Source organism: Nicotiana tabacum, chromosome 6 (genome assembly GCF_000715075.1).
Source record: "Nicotiana tabacum cultivar K326 chromosome 6, ASM71507v2, whole genome shotgun sequence".
Taxonomy (NCBI): Eukaryota; Viridiplantae; Streptophyta; class Magnoliopsida; order Solanales; family Solanaceae; genus Nicotiana; species Nicotiana tabacum.
Genome location: NC_134085.1, coordinates 205944844 through 205966072, shown reverse-complemented (window position 1 = coordinate 205966072; position 21229 = coordinate 205944844). Strand labels below are relative to the sequence as shown.

Genomic DNA, 21229 nt, shown 5'->3' with positions numbered 1-21229 from the left:
GTATTTTAAAGGATAAAAAAAAGCAAACAACATTTCGCTAAGGGCCTTCGTGTTTTAATATAATAACTAATTTCTCTCCACGTGCGTTTGCACGTATATACCAAATAATGTAATACTCGTGTGATTTGTGAATACTATATTATTAAAATTAAAATACATTGATATTGTTTTGACTGAATATTTATTTTTACATGTATTATATAGATAGATAATCTATGAAAATTAATAACAATAAAAGTATTAGAAGAATTATAGATCAAAATGACAAAAGCAAGACTATAAATCAAATTTTGGATATATGTAGTTATGGTAGCACAAGTTACTTTAATTTAAGAAAATACTAAAATTGATATCTATATTGACACCCAACAATAATAATTTATCATTGGCTATCTTCACTTCTTTGGATTTTTTCATTACCTTACTTGGTATTAGTGCAATTTTTTTATTTCTACCTTTATAGTATATTTACATTTATTTTACTTTATTTTTCTCTATGCGAAACTCCCTAAAATTACCAAAGATTGAACACTTAAAAGTTGAGGATTATACAAAATATGAATTACCAAAGATTGGACACTTATATATATGTATGTATGTATGCATGCATGTATGTATGTATGTATGTATGTATGTATATATGTATGTATACACACCTACACACACTAATTAATTATAAAAAGGAATCTTTATCCAAAGTCCTAAATTTTTCTATCGCATAAAAAATTAGAGAAAAAAAAAAAGGTACACTTTTCACACAAGTTTTCTTCGTTTTATTGTTTCTTGCATATCTTCTATCTCCATTCTTTACTTTGCTTAACACCATCTTTTTAAGAGAAAATACTTTTCCTCGTTAGTACAAAAAACTAATAGCTAAACATATAATTAGATGTCACTCCTTCATTTACCTTTAAAAGAATAGGAATCAAGTTCCAGTTCCATATATGCGAAGAAAGTAAGCATGAAAAAAGAATGAAATCGGAGAGATTAGAAAGATTATTATCTTCTTAAAATAGTGTCAACCTCTTGGATTCTTCAAGCAAGGTTGAAGACAAAAAATAAAGTTTTAAAATGAATCTACCATCCAATAAAATCATAGATTAAATATGGCATTATTGGGTTGCTTAGGAATTCACTTGAAGATGCCAATGTATATGCATATTACGGTTGTAATGATTGTTAAGGATATAAGATAAGTTAATTGCAGTTAGAAAAAAATAAGTTTGTGAATTGAATGATTGTGACTGTTCATGAAAGAGTATGAAGGTTGGCTGGGGAGTGATTTTTTTTGGATAAGTAGGATTTAAACTATTGAAAGGGATATTTTAGTAATTTAACATTTAACTAAAGGGCTTCCCATTTTTAATATCGTATAGATAGATAGATAGTCTTAGGGTACGCGCATTGCGCGTGTATTCCATCTTAATGAGTATATGTTTATTTTTTTAAAAATCACATAAATTTTAATTTAAATTATGTTTGAGTTATAAATAAAAGTTAAAAAAAGTGTAAGAATGATATGATTATTGACCTATTTAGCTAATTCAATAAAGAAATAAACTCTGTTCTATAGAAGTCCTTAATAATTCAACTTAAAATTTTCAAATTTTGTAATTTCGAAAAAATTATCTAATGCATCGATTTCTACTACAAATTAATATTAGCTTCATTTAGAAGTTGAGTCGCCCATTCTTTTCTGGTCTTTTTATTACGTGGTATAAAAATCTTGCAATATATATATAAGATTAATAGAAAGCATGTGAGAGTTGAAAGGTTTATCTTTTCCGTTATGTTAGACATTCTCTGTCTCATAGGCATATGTAAAATATTTGATTTGCTTATGAAACATTAGAACAAAAAGAAAGAAAAACAGCTTAATTACTTGTTTAAGTGAGCTTTGCTTTTATTGCGTGAATGATAAACTACATTAGTACTTCAAATACACCACTGTAAAAGTAACAATAATAGTCACAATTGTACAACAAAATTAAACCAAACTACAAAACTGAAGGAAAACTATGTTTTGCCATATTTACTTGTTGGTAACGGACTAGAGAAAACTTGTTGAAACTTGTTGGGGAAGAATAAGGTGGATTTATACCAACATATTGCTTTTTCTTTTTGACTTTTGTTTTATATTTTTTAAGTTTTTTTTTTGTACGTTGTTGTATTTTATTTCTTCCGAGATAGTTAACATTGCTCATGAAATCTGACAACATGCATATTGTTTCCGGGATTTAGTCCTATTCCAGTATAAATTTGTCAAAAAATTTGTAGATAAAAGGATATTAAATTTTCGTTGTTTATACGAATTGTTTAACCAAAAAGTGAAATTTCGGTTAAAGCCTTAATTTAGAAGAACTCGGATTACTGATAATCAAAAAATGAATAAAGGAAAGTGATTTTGCCAACAATAAGATAATTAGAAGAAAACAAAGTAAACCAATGTATTCAGATAGTATTTCGTGTCCTTATAAATGATCCATTCTCCTCCTTTTATAGCTATCTCCAAGTTATACGTTATGCATTTGTCATAATAAGGCCATTATAGACAGTTAAAGGCATTAAATGTTACGTTAAATAATCATTGGAATTCAATACAGATTCCCTAACATTTTTAGTATTTAATGCTTATTAAATATTGTATCTATACTCTCTTATGCCGTCAGATTCATTCTCCTTGATTTTTGGATTAAATAGGTACGAGTGTTGAGTCTTCTAAATAACCGCTCGTGTCTCTTCATGTGCCTCTACTCGTATCTGTTGCAACTCGTGCCTCTTTGCCAATCATAACTCTTTGACCAGTCTACGTGTCATGACACGTCATCTTCCAATTGCTTTAATATGTAAACTCAATTTTTCCCAATACAGATAGTCCCCCACTTGCCATTTATTCATCAATTGAATATTTGGGAAGTGGAATTCATTAAAACGAGAATTTTTGTCACCATTAATGCTATAGCAGAATCAACGCTTCATTTGTCACTTTCATTTAACGCTCTTCACGCGTGGCACTCCTTTTACTGGTTCTGCAACTTTGCAACACTTTTTAGGGCTTTTTCATGGCTTCGCTAACCACGAAACGTCAGTTCTCATTATGACTTTTACATCATTGCACCTTTTCCTTTGACGGTTGTTTCGCAGTATAAATATAATTTTCTTCTTTGTCTTTATCACATAAAGTTCACAAAATATTCAGTTCTTGAATCTTTATTTGCTTCTTCCTCGTACTATCATGTCTTCATCAAACCCTAACCCTAGAAGGGTCCCCATAGTTGATAACTTCCCTAATGCCCCCAGTAAGAGCAGAAGAGGAGGTAGGCTTCGTAATTTAGGATCTTCATCCTTGCGTGGTTCTTCTCTTCCCTCACCTAGTTCTGGCCTTTCTTCTAGAACTAGAGGTTCTCTTTCGCACAGATCTTCTTCTAAGGAATCTTCTGAACCTCTTCGTGAACCTCTAGTAGAGGAGATAGTTCCTGCGAAACTATCTTTCTATAATGACAGAGAATCTCTTAGAAATCAAGTATCTTCTTTAGATCGTGCTGATATCTATCCCACTCAAATCACTGAAGGTTTGATTTCTTTAGTTCGTAGAGACTGCCATTGGAGTCATGACTTTCCTATCATTATTCCCAATTCGAATCAAAGAATTACCTCTTACTTAACCGGATTTTTCTTTGTATATATGTACCCTTTCACATTAGGATTCAAACCTGCTATTGATCCTGTTATTCTCAAGTTCTGTCGTTTCTTTGATGTTTACTTAGGTCAAATTAACCCAATAAAATGAAGGGTTGTTGCCTGTTTGAGGCATTTGACCAACATAGCCAGTGTGCATTTTACTTTCCCACATCTAATTCATCTTTATTTCCCTAGACTCTTTCGCAATGGTGTTTTTACACTAGTAGCCAGGAGCAAAAGAGTTCTAGTTAGCCCTGAAGATGACAAAGACCGTGGCTGGTATGCCAGGTTTGTTGCTGCCCCCACTATTGGTTTAGTGGGTGATGAGAACGTTCCCTTCCCTGAGAAGTGGAATTTTGCACGTGAGTCTTCTAATTTTCTCGTATCTTTTTCTTCAATTTTGTTGATATTTCTAATTTTACTTTTCTTTTCTATCAACCATGGGAGTTGTGGAAGATGTTCCCAATTTTCGTGATTGGGTAGGAAAGCTGTTGAGTATTCCACCAATGGATGGTAGATCTTGGAAGACTCTTTCCCAACGTTTTGGTTGGAAAGTAAAAACTCATGGTAAGAGCTTTTATTTTATTTTACATAATGTTTTTTCCTGAACTTGTCTCAATCTTTCTTTCTATCAGGATTTGCTATTCTAGGAGTTACTGCTGAGGTGGTTGCGGCTTCTCATATCTATTTGGAAAGGACTCAAGAAATAATTCTGGGCTCTTCATCGAAAAGAAAAGCTGTTGATGACCAAGATTCCGAAAAAGAGGAACACAAGGGTTCCTTGGTAACAAGGCCACGGCCATGTAGGCGCATTATTTCCGACAATGAAGAAGAAACATCCCCCCGCCGTTCTATTCCTCTTATCGAATCTGTTGAAGCCCTGGTAGTGATCCCTGATGATGTTGATGATGCTCCCGCTGCTGCTCATGATTCTGCTGAGTAGCTTTTTGAACGCGGGTTTGGTAGTGAAAGTTTAGGTCCCGTTTCTGATGAAGCTCCCTTGGCTTCTTTTTCTCCTCCCGTGCCTGTGACTCCTACTTTGCCGATTACGGCTGCTTCCGTTCCTCCCTAGGTTGTTTTTACTACTTCTACTGTTCCTCCTTCGTCAATTCCTCCCCCACCTGCTCACCGTGCTGAGGTTGGCTCCTCAAGTAGGAGTGGTGCTATGAGGCAAATGATTATTGAAGTCCCCGCTGAGGGCAACCTTTTAAGAAAATCGGGTCAAGCAGATGTGTGGCTAAAGCCTTTAATTGGTCCTATTGAGAGGGCCAAGCTAGAGAGCCATAGTTCTTTGACTTTGATGAATGACATTGTGCATGCTTCTTTAAAGGTATTCCTTTTTTCTAACTTTTACTTTGTCATTTTTCTATCTTTGGGATTCTCATTTCCTTCCTTTCCCCCTTTTTAGGCCAATCTCATCGGCACAGAGATAATGAAAAGGGTTACTCTCTCAGAGCAGTTAGTGCGTGATTACCAATTGGAGGCATATAATTGGAAGGAAAGTATGAAAGTCTTCAGATCGACGTGGAGTACTTAGAAGAAAGTAAAAGTACCTTGGAGCAGCAGGTGTGGGCTTTGACTTCGGAATTGGCAGTTGAAAAGGCTTCCTCCAGTCAAGCAGACAAGGAAAAGGCTCGTCTTGAAACTTTTTTTTCCGAGCAGCTTTCCAAGGCAAGTGAAGATATTAGAGAGTTGAAGGCTCTCTTAGACGCAAAAGAAGCCTATGCTGGTGAACTCGTGCAGAATTTGACTCAAGCCCAGGAAGACCTCCGAGTTTCTTTTGATAGGGTTTGTTCCTTAGAAAATTCCCATGCCTCTCTTCAATTTTCTTATGAGTCTGCCTTGGCTGAAAATGAAAAGCTAAAGAACAAAATCTCTAACTGGGAAAGAGATTATGAGATCCTTGAAGATAAGTCTGCCATTGAAGTGAGTTGGGTGTTTTTGAATTCTTGCCGTGATACCCTTGTTGAAGCTAGCCAAGAGAATTTTAACTTGGAATCTGAGTTAGCTAAGATCAATGAAACTATTGAGAAGACTCAGCAGAACCAAGATTTTCCTTCTCCCGTGGTCTAAGCTTCCGCAAATGTTGAAGATGATACGGGTATCCCCACTCCTTCAATCCAAGTTGAACCCGCTGCTGTTGATGTACCTGTTTTAGTTCCTCCATCCTCTCAGTGACAAGTTTAAGTTGTTTGAATTCCTTTGTGTCTTTTTTTTTCTTTTTGGAAAATTGTGCTTAAAACCCTTGGTCTCATTTGAGGGTTTGTGTTGGAAACTTAAGTCCCCAGACCTTTTATGGGGCAATATGTATAAGCAATTTTTAGTTTATGATTAAGATCATACTTAGTCTAAGTTTTTTAATATTAAGAAGTTTTTCGTTACTATTTGTACTTCTGTTTTGTTTATTCTTGCCTTTATTTCTAAGGACTTACTGAATAACTTGCATTTTTACTCTTCAAAAAATGCTTTTGTTAACTTCATGAATACTTAAATTAATCATGAATTTTATAAAATAGGGCCCTTTTATCTTCGACACTTAATGAAGAAGACGTCTCAACTTCATAACGGTGTTAATATACGATAAAAGAAATAGGAATACACATGTTTCTTGAAATAACTTTGACAAATTTTTATTTGAACTTTGTCTAGTTTTGAATAACACTTTACATGTATTTGAATTACATCTATAATTTTCTCGTAACTATTTTTCTTATAACAGATTTAAAAAAAAAGAAAAATAAACACGAGGTTTTTATTTATAACCCGTTTCAGTACATTGCCTTTACCCTAGCTATGGTAAGGTCTTTCTTTAGGCTTGACTCGTGACTTTGCTCTGTACTTGACTCATTCATTGAGTGAACTTTTCAGGCTTGATCTTTGATTATTCCCCAATCTTCTTTGCCTTCTTTCTGCGCATGCATGTGTATATTATATAGTCCCCCAAGTGTTTGAGCGTTGAAGTATGAAGCCTCGAGCACTTGATTGTTCCTCTCATTTGTTCCTCTCCCTGAAAAAGAAAAACATACGGGACTCGGAGGTGCGATTATAGATGAAGACTGCTTAGCACGTTTGAATTTCTATCAGAATAATTGTAACCCTAGACCGGAAAGTTTAATTTATTCCATGTGCCTTGCAGGTCGTGACTCATCATTTAGTACGGGCTAGCTTTTTGCCTATTATCTAAATCGTTAGTGAAAGTTAACAATTAAATTTTAAAATACATATACCTAACCGTGGGTATTTCTTAGAAATAATATCTTTTCAGGTGAACAATATTCCAATGTGAAGGTAGTATCTTGCCATCCATTGTTTCGAGCTCGTATACTCCTTTACCTGCAATATCATGAATCCTATAGGGTCCTTCCCATGTTGCACTTAATTTCCCTGCATTAGCTGCCTTCATAGATTGAAAAATCTTTTTGAGCACGAAGTCCCCAATTTTGAAGAATCTTAGGCGTGCTTTTTGGATGTAGTATCGTTCTATGACCTGCTTTTGTGCTGCCATTCTTATCAGTGTAACTTCCCTTTTTCCTTCAAGTAGATCAAGATTTATGCGCATTTATTCGTTATTAGACTTTTCTGACGCTTGTGTAAATCTTGTACTTGGCTCTCCTATCTCAATTGGAATTAAAGCTTCAGCTCTGTAAACCAATGAAAATGGTGTTTCTCCTGTACTTGTTTTTGTTGTTGTGCGGTATGCCCATAAAACACCAGGTAACACTTCTGGCCAATTACCTTTGGACTCATCTAAACGTTTCTTTAAATTGTTGATAATGATTTTGTTTGTTGACTCAACTTGCCCATTACCCCACCGGATGATAAGGTGTGGATGTAATTCTTTTGATCTGCCAACTTTGAAAGAACTCTGTGATTTGCGTGCCTATAAATTGAGGGCCATTATCGCACACGATTTCCTTTGGCACACCGAATCGACATATGATATTTCGCCAAATGAAATCTCTAACTTCTTTTACTCGCACCTGTTTGAATGCTCATGCTTCCACCCATTTAGTAAAATAGTCAGTAAGTACAAGCAAGAATTTTACATGTCCTTTTGCTTGTGGTAGTGGACCCACGATATCCATTCCCTATTTCATAAATGGTCATGATGCAATGACCGGATGTAACAACTCCGCAGGTCTATGCATGTTATTACCGTATCTTTGGCACTTATCACATTTAGCCACAAAATTTTCCGCCTCTTATTCTATTTTAGGCTAGTTATAACCTGCCCTAATCATGTTCTTACCAGTGATCTTCCTCCGGCATGATTTCCACAATGCCTCTCTTGTATCTCTCTCATTACATATTCCGTCTGTGAAGGCCCGAGGCACCTTTCTAAGGGTCCACCGAACATTTTTCGATAAAGATTGTCTTGCTTTAAACAATATAGAGCAGCCTTTTTCCGAAGCGTGTGAGCTTTTTTCTTGTCTTCAGGGACGGTTCCATACTACAGAAAAGCAACAATCTCGTTTCTCCAATCCCAGGTTAAGTTATTAAAATTTACCTCATTTTTGTCTGGATCGAGCACTGAATGAAACAAATGAATAATGGAAGCATTTTCATTGCTTGCCACGTCTGCTGCAGATGCGAGATTGGCTAGGGCGTCCGCCTCGACATTTTCATCTCTTGATAGTTGCATAACTTTCCAGGTTTGGAATTGCCTGATCAGATCCCGTACCTTCTCTTAGAATTGCTGCATCCGTGCTTCCCTAGCCGTATAAGTCCCCAGCATTTGATTAACTACGAGTTGTGAATCGCTTTTGATCATAATTTGATTAATGCCGAGTTCTCGTGCTAGTTCTAAACCTGCAATCACAACTTCATACTCTGCCTCATTGTTAGTTATAGAATGACATTTAATGGCTTGTCGAATGGTTTCACCTGTAGGTGGTACCAAAACAATGCCCAAGCCTGCACCCTTCACATTAGAGGAACCATCAGCGAATAAGGTCCAAATTCCCGGATTAGAGCCATTGAACACTTGCAATTCTTTTTCTACTTCTAATTGCATTCCTTGGCTAAAATCAGCCACAAAATCTGCTAACACTTGAGATTTTATCGCGGTTCGAGGCTGGTATGCAATGTCATATTTGCTTAATTCTATAGCCCACTTGGCTAACCTAGCTGACAACTCGTGATTGTGTAATATATTACGTAATGGATAAACAGTTACTACAACAATAAGATGATATTAAAAATAAGGCCTTAATTTTCTAGATGCCATGATTAATGCAAGTGTAAGCTTTTCTAATTGAGGATACCACGTCTCCGCATCTAATAAAGATTTGCTAATATAATAGATCGAAGATTGTTTACCTTGGTCCTCTCGGACTAAAATAGCACTTACCACTACTTCTGAAATGACAAGGTAGATGGGCAGTCTTTCCCCAACCTTTGGTTTTGCGAGCAGTGGTGGATTTGATATGTATGTCTTCAAATTTTTGAGTTCCTGTTGATATTCTTCATTCCATTCGAAATGATCTTGCTTTTTAAGAGCTGAAAAGAATTTAAAGCACTTTTCTGATGATTTAGAAATGAATCTTCCCAAGGCTACAATTCTTCCTGTCAACCTCTGTACTTCTTTCTTACTTGTAAGTATGTCAGGGATTTCTTCAATGGCCTTAATCTGTGTGGGATTCACTTCAATACCACGGTTAGAGACAAGAAAACCTAAAAACTTACCTGATGCAACACCGAATGCACATTTCTCAGGATTTAATAACATATTAAATTTTCGCAAAATCTGAAATGCATCAAACAAGTGTGATATATGGTCCCTTGAATGTTGAGTTTTGACGAGCATGTCGTCTATATAGACTTCCATAGTTTTCCCTAAATGTTCTTGAAACATTTTAGTCACTAGTCTTTGATATGTTGCGCCAGCATTTTTGAGACCAAAAGACATTACTTTATACAGTAAGTCCCCCTGTCAGTTATGAAGGAAGTTTCTTCTTCATCTATCGGATCCATTTTGATCTGATTGTATCCTGAATACGCATCTAAAAAACTTAATAATTCATGTCCTACAGTAGCATCAATTAGTTGATCTATATGTGGTAGTGGAAAAGAATCGTTAGGACAGGCTTTGTTAAGGTCTGTGTAATCTACACAAACTCGCCACTTACCATTCTTCTTCGGTACCACAACAGTATCGGCTAACCAATTAGGATACTTTACCTCACGAATAGACCCAATCTTTAGTAAGTTTTTGAACCTCATCTTGAATCACCTGATTTTTGAAAGTTCCTTGCTTTCTCTTCTTTTGTTTGACAAGGGGATACGATGGGTCTTCATTTAATTTGTGAGTCATTACCTCCGGTGGTATTCCTGTCATATCAGAGTGGGACCAAGCAAAACAATCCACGTTAGTTTTTAAAAATTCAATCAACTTACCTTTCATGTCTTGGCTTAGATTAGCCCCTACGTAGACTTTCCTTTCAGGCCATTGTGCAAATAACACCACATCCTCTAGTTCTTCAATTGTTGTCTTAATATTTTTGTTTTCCTCTGGTTCTTGAATGGTATCTAGCCTTGAGTCCACATCTGTTCGCCCTTATTCAGTTGAGGTTTGTGTTGTGGTACCCTCAACTGGATTCTATGATTGCTATTTTTCTTCGTTTCTCGTACTTGAATTCGCTATAGAGTTAATGTTCCTGGATGTACGATTTTGACATATTCCCCATGGTGATGGAAATTTAATAACTTGATGCAAGGTTGACGGAACGACATCCATCTCGTGGATCCATGGTCTCCCAAGGATCATATTGTAAGCCATCTCTATATCTACTACCTGAAACTTTGTATCTTTGACAACTCCTTCTGCTAATGTAGTAAGCATTACCTCTCCTTTCATCATGACACTGGAATTGTCGAATCCAGATAGAGTATGCGCCTTTGGTATTAATTTATCTTCAGCTTGCATCTCACGTAATACTCTTAACAGAATAATGTTCACGGAACTACCTGGATCAATCAAAACTCGTTTTACATTAGTATCATGTACAAGTAGAGATATTACCAGTGCATCGTTATGAGGAGATAATACGCCATCCGCATATGCATCATCAAACGTAATGCTTTCTTCCTCTAAGACATGTCGCACCCGCTTCCCTTGGGTAATTGTGACTTTAGAAATTTTATTGGCTGCTGTGTATGTCACACCATTGATGTCTTCACCTCCACTTATAACATTGACGGTCCTTTTGGGAGAAGGTGGTTTAGGGGGCTCCTGCCTATTCTTCATGTATGCTTGCTTACCTTTCTCACTAAATAACTCAGTGAGATAACCCTATTTTAATAAATGATCAACTTCACTTTGTAAAAACCTACAGTCTGCCGTTTTATGCCAGTGATCGTTGTGAAATTCTACAGTCTGCCGTTTTATGCCAGTGATCGTTGTGAAATTCGCACCAATGATCAGGATTGCGCCTGTTTGGATTCGATCTCATCTCTTTTGGCCATCGTACCTTGTCACCCATGCTTCTCAAAACAGCTACGAGTTTGGAAGTGCTCACATTGAAATTATAACCGCCAAACCTCGCCTTCAAATTTCAATCATCATCTCGTGACTCACGTGTGTTTCGATCATTCTCAAATCTTGATGACGAGCTTGACTCTCTATTTCTCGATCTGTGATCGTACCTTTGATTGTCATGTTTTGACCGTGAGTCTTTTCCCTCTGGTCCCATATATGGTTCGTACCTATTTTTACCGAACCTTTTTTCGATTTCCGCCCGTCTCGAACTTACCTTTTCTTCTTTTTGAGACCGTGAGATAATATCTTCCTCTATCCTCAGCTTTGTGCTATACCTGTTGTAAACATCATTCCATGTTGTAGCTGGGAATTCACGAAGACTTTCCTTGAGTCGGCTCGTAGCTTCTGAGCTTTTTTCATTCAAATTAATTGTGAAGGCTATAGCTTCCCAATTGTCAGGTACACGCAGTAATGTCATTCTTTCACGTTGGAATCTGTCCACGAACTCTCTAAGTAATTCTGAGTCCCCTTGCTTGATTTTGAAAATATCTTCCATTCTTTTTTCGACTTTTTGAGCTCCCGAGTGTGCTTTGATGAAAGGATTTTAAAGCTCAGCAAAAGAATTTATAGAATTTTCGGGTAAAAGAGAATACCATGTTAATGCACCCTTAGTGAGTATTTCACCAAATTTCTTGACCAATACTGATTCGATCTCCTGTTTGGTCAAGTCGTTACCTTTTACGCCTGTTGTAAATGTAGTCACGTGGTCTCGTGGATCAATTGTTCCATCACATTTTGGAATATCAAGCATTTTGAATTTCTTTGGAATTGGGAGGGGAGCAGCACTTGGCTTCTAGGGTTGTTGCGAATATTTATCCATATCTATCTCTTTGATTACGGGCGGCACCCCGGGTATTTGGTCTATGCGGTCACTTTGCTTCTTGAGCTGTTTCTGCAATGTTAGTACTAAATTTTGTAAATCAGAATTAACTAAGTTACCTGGTTCTCCTTCTCGTGATTCATTGGGGGTTCCACCACTGCCTGAATTAGCAAGCCCAGAACGAGGGTTTTCCAAAGTGTTGTTATTTGGAGTAGGTGGGGGTGGTGCGGCAGGTAATTGATTAACAAAAGCCTCAAGAGCTTTGTTGACTTGTTGAGCGATTAGCTTTTGCAAAACTTCATCAATAGCTTCAACATTTTCAAATTGATCATTTTCATTTGCATGAGATCCATCAGGAGTGCCCTCTCGAGATCGTCGAGGGGAGCTTTGTGGAGAAGGGATTGGGATGTGGTCATCCTGTGGATTCCCCTGGAGTTGTTGGTTTCCTTGGGTTGTCATTGATGTTCGACATAGTTGATGCAACAAAAAAAGTTAGGCTAAGAAAGAATAGATTATCAGATTCCCGGTAACAGAACCAATTTGTTTAACCAAAACGTGAAATTTCGGTTAAAGCCTTAATTTAGAAGAACTCGGGTTACTGATAATCAAAGAATGAATAAAGGAAAGTGATTTTGCCAACAATAAGATAATTAGAAGAAAACAAAGTAAACCAATATATTCAGATAATATTTCGTGTTCCTTACAAATGATCCATTCTCTTCCTTTTATAGCTATCTCCAAGTTATACGTTATGCATTCGTCATAATAAGGCCATTATAGACAATTAAACGCATTAAATGCTACGTTACATAATTATTGGGATTCAATACAGATTCCCTAACGTTTTTAGTATTTAATGCTTATTAAATACTGTATCTATACTCTCTTGTGCTGTCAGATTCATTCTCCTTGATTTTTTGATTAAATAGGTACGAGCGTTGAGTCTTCTGAATAACCGCTCGTGTCTCTTCATGTGCCTCTACTCGTATCTATTGCAACTCGTGCCTCTTTGCCAATCATAACTCTTTGACTGGTCTACGTGTCATGACACGTCATCTTCCAATTACTTTAATATGTAAACTCAATTTTTTCCAATACACGAATTTAGTGCAAAATTATAGTACATCTTCTAATTCATGTAAATCAATAAATCTCAACAGTTTATAGAGATAATAAAAAAGAAGAACACATCCTGCTAATGTTTTTCCAGCCTTGTTACACAAGGAACTCCAACTAATATGCATGTAAATATATCTAGCAGTATTTTAGCTAATTCATCTATACATATACAAAGAAACATCGACCGTTTTCATTATTAGGCTTACCTTTACACTTTCTAACTTACGAAATCAAAAATAAAAATAAAAGGGTACAATAAATTAAACAGGGAGAAGTTATACCTCAACGTTGTAATTGTATCTACAGAGCGATCTTTTTCAGCCCAAGCTTAAATGTTTGGTTAATTATGAGGTCTTCACAAGGAGAATAGTTAGTTCTGTAGTTCACATATTCATGATATATGCCTCCTTGCTTAACTCTCGATCTTTTGCATGTTACATGCCATAACGCCATAACATAATAACATAATAACATGGTGCATCCAGTGTATGGCTTGTACGTTTTTCAAGTCCCTATAACATAATAACTTAAAGCAAACAATGATAATTGAATTATCGATTTTTTTAAAGTTAAATTCAGAACATTGTAACATTACTATGTTCTTTTTAATATCACTAAAAAGATAAGTTTGAACAATTTTCTAAATTATAAAGATTGAGATTTATATTTCTAACTGTTACGACCCAAAATCCACTAAGGCTCGTGATGGCGTGAGACACTGCTGTCAGGAAAGCCAACCAAAATACTGATTAAGTTCTCGTTTTAATAATTCTAAAAACTATAATTTTCCTTTAATTTTACTAGTAAAAGACAATCTCTACAATGTAAATAAAAGAATGTTTGGAAGTAAATACAAGATACCAAATAATCATCCCAGAACCCGGTGCTACAAGTGCGTGAGCATTTACTAAGAAGGAAATAAAATACAGTAACTGTCCGGAATAAAAAAGGGACAGAAATGAAAATACAGTACAATACTCTGAAGGGGACTCTGCTGACTGCAGGTCATCTCGACAAATGCAACTCACCTAAGTCTCCGTATCAACCACGCCGCTATGCCACTAAGCCACTAGCCACACATGAACCTGTGCAACAAATATGCACAGAAAGTGTATAGTATGAGTACGAAAACAATGTGTACCCAGTGAGTACCCCGTCTAATCTCGAAGAAGTAGAGACGAGAGGTCGACTTCGACACTTACTAGTGGTCCAATGATAATGTAGTAAAAAAGTGAGGAAATCATGGATTTCATAAAGAAAAATAAGCTCATAAAGCCGGAAAGCAGGTAAACAATTTTTCAATAATAAAAGGGTTTCCAAAGATTTACTTTTCATTATCTTTATCCATTTATCTATGGTCAGGAAAGGCAAGTATCAACATTTAAAATTCTCAGGCAAACAATATAAGCATGCGCATATCATGCCGAGGTCGTATATCCCGATCCAACATAAATATAAAATATGCAATGCCGTGGGTCGAACGACACGAACCATAGATGCATCTATTACCCCGCTCGCGAATTATACATGCGATGCTGTCATCAAAATAAACAAACACCTCGCTCGCGAATCTTACATGCGACGCGGGCACACATAGATACACACACTCAAACAACCAATTAAGGGTTATCGGGGAACGTTTATCCAATAAAAACCACTTCTCTTTTAATGATTTAAGAAAATAAAGTTTAATCTTTTTAGAAATTCATTTACCAATTCGATAGGATTTAAGCAATTCATCTGTCAATAAGCTTACAAATATTCCAAGTATAGCATGCTTTTGGGTCCTAGACTACCCAGACTTACACATAATAGTAGCTACACACGGACTCTCGTCATATCGTGTGTGCGTAGCCCCCACAAATAGGAGCACATAACCAATTATTTCACCTATGGGGACAATTCCCTTTTACAAGGTTAGAAAGGAGACTCACTTCACTCCGAAGATTCATAACCGGCATTCCACGCCCTTCGGAAGACTCGAATCGATGCTAAATGCTCCAAAACTAGTCAATAATTATGCAAATCCATCAGTATATGTTCAATTACTCATTACAATCCAATTTATAACAATTTCTAACCCCGATCGAAAAGTTGACAAAATTGTCCTCGGCCCACGTGCCCGGATTTTGAAATTTCTCGAAGATAAAGTTTACCCATGAACTCACGAACTCAAATACATAATTTTCTCTTAATTCCATACCTAAAATCGTGGTCAAAATCCAAGAATACGAATTTTCTAGGTTTTCCCCTCAAACCCCAAGTTTCTACCAATTAACCTGCTAAAATCCATACACAATCAATACATTTAACTCAAGATAGGTGGGGTTAGCTTACCTTGTTGTTGATGATGAAAAGCCCTCACTTGAAGCTCTCCAAAATCGTCTACATCGAGTGAAAATGGGGAAAAAATGACCAACCCCCGATTTTAAAAGAATATACTGCCTCCAGCATTTCCGCACCTGTGCTCACTTGACCGCTTCTGCGGTTCTACAGGTGCGACCCACTATCCGCTTATGTGGTTTCTCACTAGGTTGCCCTTTCCGCTTCTGTGCCTCAACACCGCAGGTGCGGTCCCGCTTCTGCGGCTACATGACTGTATCTGCGGTCTCTTCACTTCTGGTCCAGCACCGCATCTGCGTCCTTCCTAGCCGCTTCTGTGGCTCCACACTTGCGGCCAAAACCTCGCAGGTGCGGTTACACCAGATACCAGCTGCTTCAATCCTTCTTCAAATTTTAAATTTGATCCGTTAACCATCCGGAATCCACCCGAGGCCCCTATGACCCCAACCAATCATACCAATCCGTCCCAAAACACATTACGGACTTGCTCGAGGCCTCAAATCATATTAAACAATGGTAAAATCATGAATCGGCCTCCAATCCAAGCTTAATGAACTTTAGAATTTCAAACTTCTACATTCGATGTCGAAATCTATCAAATCATGTCCGATTGATCTCAAATTTTGCACACACATCACATTTGGCATTACGGACCTACTCCAACTTCCGAAATCGGATTCCGACCCCGATATCAAAAAGTCCACTTCCGGTCAAACTTCTCAAAAAACCTTCAAATTTCTATTTTTTAGCCAAATGACTCCAAAATGACCCACAGACCTCCGAATTCACTTCTGATCACGCTCCCAACACCAGAATCACCATACGGAGCTATTCCCAGATTCGGAATCCCAAACGGACATTGATAACACTGAAATGCACTTCAACCCAAACTTATAAAATTCTTCCAAAAATGCTAACTTCCACAATAGGTGCCGAAACGTTCCCGGATTTTCCAAAATCCGGTCCGGACATACGCCCAAGTCCGAAATCATCATGTGGACCTGCTGGAACCTTCGAATCCCAATTCCGAGGTTGTTTACTCAAAAACCCAATCTTATTCATTTCTTTTAACTTAAAGCTTCCGAAATGAGAATTCTCTTTCCAAATCAACTCTGAATTCCCTGGAATTCAATTCCGACCATTCATACAAGTTATAATACCTGAAGTGAAGCTGCTCATAGCCTCAAACTGCTGAACGACGCGCTAGAGCTCAAAATGACCGGTCGGGTCGTTACATTCTCTCCCACTTAAACATACGTTTGTCCTCGAAAAACTGCACTAGAGTTGTCCGAAATCACTGTTTAACACCTCGAGCACCTACCCGTGCTACCACAACTCGGCTGGGCACCCTAGCTCAATCGTTCTGAAGATATCCTTTTTCACTTAAGCAAATAAGCCTTAGAGCCCAATTCCAACATCCGGAATTCTCTTCCAGGCATGTTCCAACATACGCTCACCGTATCAATAACTACACGCAACATCAAAACATGACTGCATACCTTAGCTGAATTCACACATTGCACCACTTTACTCACAGGACCACAATAACATTCTCTGATCGAATTAGTCAAAATTCCACGAATCTGATGCTCCCATTGTACCTCATGACATACATAGGTCTTGCTCTAACTCTTACAATACTGTCACGATGGAAGAGATGTGTAGAAATTCATAACCAACTACCGAATAAACAAATCATTGGGTCTATACTCCTGAGAAGAACCATCACCTCATTCTGAACCAAATAATGGTCTTAGCTCCTTAATATACATCATATAATCAGATTGCACTGATCCTAAATCCAATGATCTCATCTCACCTAGTACGAACTACTCAGGAAATAAGCCACCCCGAACATGATCAAAAGTCTCATATGATGCCATAATGTGCCAATAGGCTACCAATTCGAACGTGATACAAAAGGAAAATAAACTCTAGAAGGGACTACTCAACTCACATAGCTAATACGAGTTTTCCTCAGAAAAATAGGAAACAAAACACATAAAAACATATATAGGGAACTGTACTCAACATCACACTATTGTGGCGCGCAACCCGATCCAAACAACATACCCATGGCGGCGTGCCACGCGATCCACACATAAAATTCACATAAGGAGATACACACCGAGCTAGATTGCTCATTATAATAACATACCGAATGTCAGTCACAAGCACGCTAAGTGCATAATACCATCCCTAGGGAGACATATAGCACTATAAGCTACAAACTCAAGCACAACTGAGGTGAGATATACGATCTGAATCTCAAGAGCCATTCTGCTCATATAACATCATCTCTCCGCGAAACCTTAACACATATGAAATTCACCAAGCCGTCTCACAACTCACATGGCGCAATATATCATTACATGAAATAGCTGACGACGAACTAACACCTCGACTACTCTTTCGTAAGGACCGTATTGCTGAAATAAACACATTTGGCCTGATATAGAGCCCATATTCATATTTAAATCCATCCACATACCTCAAGCTGATTCTGATCGCACTGAACTAGGCTAATAACCTTTCAAAGGTCCATAATCACCCCCTTTTCTCATAACACACAAGAACAACCATCATAATCGGAGTAATCCTCTACAGTCCACAACCCAATAAACCGAGTGCCCTTCAGGCATCAATTCTCAATTTAATGACATCACTACAATCTTCATACTTGGTTTAACTCTTTATTCAATCAAGTGGCTACATGCCACACTTATACAACCTTCCCATGGGGCACGCTCCCACAACCTTCCATAATAGATAACAGGTCTATACATCCAAACCACCGGCCGTACTAACGTTGAAAAGCGATCAAGAATCCTTAACCAGGATGCAAAACCTTTTTCACAAAACATCGATCTCAGGAGACGCTGAAGACAATACCAACTTACTTTAAATATCGAAACTCCTTTCCTGCTCATCCGAGCTCGTGACATCCTTGTCAACACCGAACAACAACCTTGATCCTTGATATTAGGCTAGATATATGTCATTTGACAATGGGTTTTTCCCTAACTTGATTATGTTTCAATGCTCTAATATAATTAAATGATGAAAAATAAGCTCTAAATTGTGTTGCAGGAATGAAGAGCTTGTATGAGGCCTTAAAGCTGTGATTGGAGCTACATTGAAGCAAGAAAGACCCCTAGGAGCTGAATGAGCGACAAGACGAGAATAAAAGAACCAAACAAATGAGACCTGGACTAGCGCGCCCAGTAGCGAGCCCACATACGCGATCAAGCTAGTCCAGATTCCGGAACAGAATCATCAGGGGTAATTTTGGAAGTCTGAGGGGCAAATTCACTTAACCTATAGAAGGTCAAGCTCGCCCAAAAATAGAGGTGTGCAACTTTTATTAGCTAAGAACAAGAATAGGAAAGGCAAGGAGCTAAGAGGAGTTTTCTACATCAAGTTCTTCTCCTCTTCCTTTTGTTTTTATGATTTGTAATGAATTTTATTATTATGATGTTTATCATTGTTATGAGTAGCTAATGCTTTTAATCTAAGGTTTTGGTTGAACCCGCTGTGGATGAACTTATTGTGATATTAATATAGTTTTGAGTTAGTTGTTAATCTCTATTTGTTCAACTATGTTTTGATATTTGGTTAGTTGAAAGGATCCTCAATTAACCATGCCTATTTATTATGTATCTACTTAAGAAAGAGTACATATTTAGGTAATTATTTGAACAACATCATTCCCGGAGTATAGGCGAAGTCATAATCGAGGGTTTAGAGGTTGGAGTAGAGATAACGATACCTCGGGTGCAATCTAAGTGAATTGTAATGCGAATCTAGCTAGCGTAGCTTGAGAGAGTGCGTCTAGTAAATTATCATAATTACTTGAGAGAAAGTTATTATAGTTGGAGAGTTCATGATTGATAGAGATAACTAATTCTTAGCTATAAGAAATATACGACTAAGGAAATCTACAACGTGGGAAGCCATTACCTTAGGCCTTTATTCCAATTGTCTACATTTGCGTATTAATTAACCTTTGTTTTATTGATTTGAATAGATGTCGTAGTAATTATAACACCACTTGTATTCACAAAGTTTGAGGAGGTTGACTAATAAGAATTTAGTACTTCAAAGACTTCTCTTGATACGTTAGTTCCCTGTGGGATTTGACTCGGGGCATAATACCCCGGATTATATTTGCAACCCCCGCATAGTCTTTTAATAGGCTTAGTTGAGCGTGATAAAATTTTGGCGTCGTTGCCGGGGAGTTAACGGTATTATCAATTGCGATTGAAAGACGTACAAAAAAAATTCTTAGTGTAGTTAGTTTTCTCTACACCCAATTTTTACATTGAAATTTTTAACGTTTGTTGACTTGGTTGCACAGGTGCATGCCTAGAAACTCATCGAGAACTGGTGGAGTATTTGAAGCATTTTCAGATCCCAAGAAAGTTTTCAAGGCCTTGAACTGGGCCAACCGGAGAAACAGACAACAACAAACAACTTATCCAATCGAAACAGCAATGGGAGATCACGAAGAACACCCAGCTGTACCAATAGCACCAATGACACCTCTTGTGCCCGAGGCGGTTCTCTATGATTGGGCACAACCCACAGTTGAAAATTTGGCCACCTCAATTTTAGTCCCGCAGATACAAGCTGAACCATTCCAAATCACGAATAACATGCTGCATTTGTTGCAAAACAAGGGGCTATTTTCAGGGTCACAAGTCGAAGATCCTCAACAGCACTTGAAAAATTTTCTGTCAATCTGCAAGACCCAAAGACAGCCCAATGTAACTCCAGAAGCAATCAAGTTGCTATTGTTCCCATTTTAGTGACCGGAGCTGCCCACACCTGGTTAAACTCACTCCCCTTAAATTCCATAACAACTTGGGAGGAGTTAGTCAGGCAATTCGTGAACAAGTTCCACCCCCAACAAAACCGCGCAATAGGTTGATGACATTTTGAGTTTTAAACAGAGGCCAATGGAAACATTGAATGAAACATGGGAGCATTTTAAAGGGATGCTGGTCATATGTCCGCACCATGGCATTCCAGATTTGATATTGGGACAACGGTTCTACATAGGATTGTCAGACAGCGTGAAAAACATTGTTGATGCGTCAGCAGGTGGAGCATTCTTGAGTAAAACATGGAGAGAAGGTCAAGGTCTGCTTGACAAGATGGCGCAAAATTCAGGATGGATAACCAGAAATGCACCTATCACTCTAGTGGTGCACTCAGTGCCTTTAGATCCATCCAATTCAATGGCTGAAAATATGGTCACTTTATTGACACAAATGAGCATACTCACCAAAAGGGTGGAAGAGTCAGGGCAAAAACAGCAGGTACATATTGTAGATACTACTAATAGGGGCTTGTGCACATCTTGCATTAGTCAGCCAATTGGTAATCAGTGGCCTGCAGGACATGATCATCAGCACTACCCTGAAGATATAAACTATGTGTCTAATTATGGAGGCTAAAAACAGGGTGGTCAGAATTGGAGTCAGCAAAATCAGCAATACAGGCCAGCCCAATCATAGTTCAACAGTGGAAACATGGGAGGTATGAGACCCCCAACAATATAGCACCTTACCCAAGGCCACAGGGATATAGTAATCAGAATCAACAGCAGGGGTATCACCCTCCTCAGTAGCAGTACAGTGAAAGGCAGGAAGATGGGTTTGCTAGACTTGAAGCAATGATGCAACAGGTCATTGGGTCTACTGCAAAGATTAGTATGAGAGTAGATG

General features: G+C 37.6%; 1 non-coding gene across 1 annotated transcript; it reads right to left on the bottom strand.

Moving 5' to 3' along the window:
* Nucleotides 1-20423: 20423 nt before the first annotated feature.
* On the bottom strand, nucleotides 20424-20526 carry LOC142182394 (small nucleolar RNA R71). The gene has a single exon (XR_012711229.1). It is a non-coding gene; the product is annotated as a small nucleolar RNA R71 (small nucleolar RNA).
* Between the last annotated feature and the right edge of the window lie 703 nt (nucleotides 20527-21229).